The 4,430-nt window shown below is 42.5% G+C and overlaps 1 long non-coding RNA gene across 1 annotated transcript; it reads left to right on the plus strand.

Moving 5' to 3' along the window:
• Positions 1–227: 227 nt before the first annotated feature.
• On the plus strand, positions 228–2,387 carry LOC130727277 (uncharacterized). The gene is made up of 2 exons (XR_009015242.1): positions 228–415; positions 2,097–2,387. It is a non-coding gene; the product is annotated as an uncharacterized LOC130727277 (long non-coding RNA).
• The last annotated feature ends 2,043 nt before the right edge of the window (positions 2,388–4,430 follow it).

Here is a 4,430-nt window from a genome sequence, read left to right on the forward strand (position 1 = left end):
AGCAGAATTATTGCATTGTTTTCTTCTAAGTCCGTATTTAATTATGAATTTACCTTTGAGGGCTTAGGTTTTAGTAAGTTTCAGGTCTGATTAGGTAATTAGACTGGTGGGTTAAGGTTGGACTTGGGTCGGGCTTGTGGAAAACCAAACCCTAGCCCACTTGTGGGTTGCATGGGATTTTAGTCAAGGGGGGGAAACCCTATTCTTTCACAATCAGAAAACAGAGATACACTACAGCACCTTCACATGAAAAACAAAGAGAGAGCAGAAGAGAGAAAAGAGAGAACGTGTGAGAGAAGAGAAGGGAGCCGCCGCCCAAGCCACCACCATTGTCGCAGGTCGCGCGTGGGAGAAGAGGAGAGAAACCAGAACCTTGCTCTTCACTTTCATCTTTTCTTCAAGCCTAAGGACAAAGGTAAGGGCTGGTCCTAGGAGGGGTAGATTATAGGGATCTTTGCCATGCTTTACCATGAATCATATTGAGTTGTAGATGTTTTTCTCATGAGGTTTGTGTGATGTGCTTGCTGGAAATTTATCATGAAGCTATGTATGGCTATGCTGTAATTATTATCTCTCTTATGAACATAAGACAATATGCCAAATGAATGGTAGTTGCCACGGGAACTGTACAGAAGAAGGGTAGTTTATCTAGGTAGTATAGCCATGTTTTGTTGATTTTGAGGGCTGTTCCATTACGTTCTGCTATTGTGTTTGCTGCTGGAAATTTGTACCATGAAATACATGCCTAATAACCTTCAATTAATGTGCTTGCTATTGTGCTATGATCTCATGCATAAATCCCATGACGACTTGCTAATTTTGGACCATGTTATGCTTGTTTTCAACATGACTATAGTGAATATTTGAGTTCTGGAAATTTAAGCATGATATATGATATATGATATGTGGTTCTTGCTGCTGGAATATGGTTTAAAACTCTGGGACTGGAATGGTTGAAAAATTAATTTGAAGGCAAAAGTATCTCTGCCAGTTTCCTGTACTGGACAGCGAGTTTCGGAGCTTAATATCACCTAATTCGGGGTCTCAAATGAAAAAGGGATAAACTGGAAAATTGTAGATTTTCGAATTGGCTTTCTATGCATATAAAGAACATAATTTTTGGTCTAGTAATGAGGTCTGGAGGTCGATCTTAGTGACTGTTGCACCTGCTGTTCTTCCAGTACCGGACAGCAAGTTTTAAGGCCTAATATCACCTAATTCTAGATCTCAAATGGAAAAGTGATAAACTATAACAGTGTAGAGTTTCGAATTATCTTTCCATTCATGTATCACGTGAAATTTGTGGCTAAGTATTGCGGTCTGTAGATCAGTTTTAGTACACGCTGCACCTGTTGTCCAAAAACACTAAATTTGAGAAATTGTTGGAAATGATAGTAACATGTGATTAGGGACATTTGTGAGATTTTTATATGATGATATCTGTAAACTGAGCCTCTGGAATTTGTAAATAATTTGTGAATTTGGGAGGCCCTGATTATTTCTATGCTTTGCATGAAGTTTAGTTGTGACTTGTTTAGGAGGTCCCTCACCCAGCTGTAATTCCTCCTAGTGTGACTGTTATTTCTTGATGTTGTAATCTGATATGATATTAACTCATAAGACTCTAGGATTGACATTAGAGCCTTAAACACCAAGAGAATGAATTTATAACTCGCTTGCAAGTGAAATTAATTAATTTACGGACATAGGTCGGGTAGACTATGGTCCATGAGAACGATGGGCTTGCACGCGAGGGAGATTTTGGGTCGACTGCGGTCACCCGTGATTTTTGTGGATCATTGCGGCTCCACGTGTTTGGTTGACTGCGGTCACCGTGATTTTTGTGGATCATTGCGGCTCCACGTGTTTGGTTGACTGCGGTCACCGTGATTACCGTGCCTCTGCGGAAGCACGAAGATGGCCATGGAAGTGTTTGGCGGGTTGTGTGAAGTGAGATTCCGTTAGTAACTGACTCTTTCCCATAAAAGACATATAATGTACTTATATTATATATGTTGTTGTTGATTTTGTCATTATCATTCTTTTTGTTGGACCTGACCCTGCTTGTTTGCTATGTGTTTATTTGGGGGGGGTAGATGGTCGTGAAGATAATGGCGATGACTCATTCTTGGGAGTTGATGCTACGTGACGTGCCAATACCGGAGGACGACTACACTTCAGAGGAAGAGGAAGAGGCTAAGGAATAGGGTTTGGGTTGAGAGTCTTTTGTTTTCTGTTGGGGTTGAGAGTTTCCGAAGTGTTGGTATCGCACAATTTTATTGCTTAAATTCGAATGAACAAGTTTTGATGTAATCTTTATTTTCATTCAGGCCTTTGATTCGTACTCTTTACAGTTGGTTATTTAAAAAGTTTTACGATGTTGGTTACTTCCGCGTGTTTTTGGAAAGGTTATGTTTCAAGAGTTTTCGTAAAATGAAAGGTTTGTCATTAATTGAAGATTAATTAATTGAACGACGAAAATTCCTTGTGAAAATTGATATTCGGTTTTCCGTGACGCACGAGAAATCGGGGCGTTACATTGTGGTATCAGAGCTCCGGTTGAGAAACCAGAGCACTAAGGGTTTTGGGTTTACGAGTTTCCGAACTCGTTGGTGTTTTTGTTTTTGTTAAAGATGTTTTCAAAGCTTCACTGTGAGATTGGGTAGACTTGTTTGCTAAGATGTTTGCTTGGCTGTGAGATTGTCTGTAGTTAGTATCATTGCCGTGATACTTGAGACTAAGTGTTTGATTATATTAAGATGTTTGAACTCTGAGATCGATTGATGGAATGTCAATCGAAGGAAGAGTGGGCTTTGGAATCCCTTTTGCGCCCCAAGGTGTACGCCTGTGTGCGTTTGTGTGCACCTGTGCTATTGGTAAAGAAGAAGGATGGGAAGTCCAGATTGTGTGTGGATTACCGGCAGCTGAATAAGGTGACAGTGAAGAACCGATATCCGATGCCTCGGATAGACGACTTGATGGATCAACTTAGAGGAGCGGTGATCTTCTCGAAGATAGACCTTAAGTCAGGATACCATCAGATCCGAGTCAAGGAATCGGACATCCAGAAGACCGCATTCAGGACCCGATACGGGCATTATGAATACCTTGTGATGCCGTTTGGGGTTACTAATACACCCGCGGTGTTTATGGACTACATGAATAGAGTGTTCAGGCCATTCCTGGACAAGTTCGTGGTGGTGTTTATTGATGATATTTTGATTTACTCGAAGAGTAAGGAAGAACACGAAGAGCATTTGCGTCAAGTGCTAGGAGTATTGCGGGAGAAGGAGCTATATGCTAACGGCTCGAAGTGTGAATTCTGGATGGAGGAGGTGAAGTTCCTAGGTCATGTCATATCAAGTCAGGGTGTGGCTGTTGACCCTAGCAAGATCGAGACGATTCTGTCATGGGAGCAACCAAAGACAGCAAGCGACATCAGAAGCTTTGTTGGGCTTGCTGGCTACTATAGGCGATTCGTCAAAGATTACGCAAAGTTGACTTCGCCGTTGACCCAGTTGACAAAGAAGAATCAACCGTTTGCGTGGACGGAGAAGTGTGAGGCTAGTTTCCAGGAGTTCAAGAAGCGGCTGACCACCGCGCCCATACTAGCTTTGCCTAAGGAAGGAGAACCTTATGACGTGTACTGTGATGCGTCACACAATGGTTTGGGTTGTGTAATGATGCAAGATAAGAAAGCAATTGCCTATGCTTCAAGGCAGTTGAAGACTCATGAGAAGAACTACCCCACACATGACTTGGAGTTGGCTGCCATAGTTTATGCTCTCAAGATTTGGAGACACTACCTCTATGGCAGTACGTTCACGATCTACAGCGATCATAAGAGTTTAAAGTACTTATTTGATCAAAAGGATCTGAACATGAGGCAGCGGAGGTGGATGGAATTCCTTCAGGACTATGAGTTCACTCTACAGTACCATCCGGGGAAAAACAATGTCGTAGCCGACGCTCTCAGTCGGAAGGCTATACATGTGTCCTCAATGATGGTCAAGGAGTTAGAACTGTTGGAGGCTTTCCGAGATCTGAGCTTGGACGTTAAGCTCGCACCAGGAAGACTGAGTTTCAGAATGGTGACGGTGTCAAGTGGACTCTTGGAAGAGATCAAGACTAGACAAGAGACTGATGAAGGGATAGCTGAGTGGCGAGACCGTGTGACTCAGGGAAAGGCACCAGAGTTCTCTATTGGGAACGACAATATTCTGCGATGCAAGGGACGGATATGTGTGCCTAACGATGTAGAGATGAGAAGATTGATCCTAGATGAAGGGCACAAGAGTAGGTTGAGTATCCATCCCGGAATGAACAAGATGTATCAGGACTTGAAACTTCACTTCTGGTGGCCTGGGATGAAGAAGCAGGTTGCTGAGTATGTTTCTACTTGCTTGACATGTCAGAAAGCGAAGGTAGAG

Source organism: Lotus japonicus, unplaced genomic scaffold, assembly GCF_012489685.1.
Source record: "Lotus japonicus ecotype B-129 unplaced genomic scaffold, LjGifu_v1.2 AP027036.1".
Lineage (NCBI taxonomy): Eukaryota > Viridiplantae > Streptophyta > Magnoliopsida > Fabales > Fabaceae > Lotus > Lotus japonicus.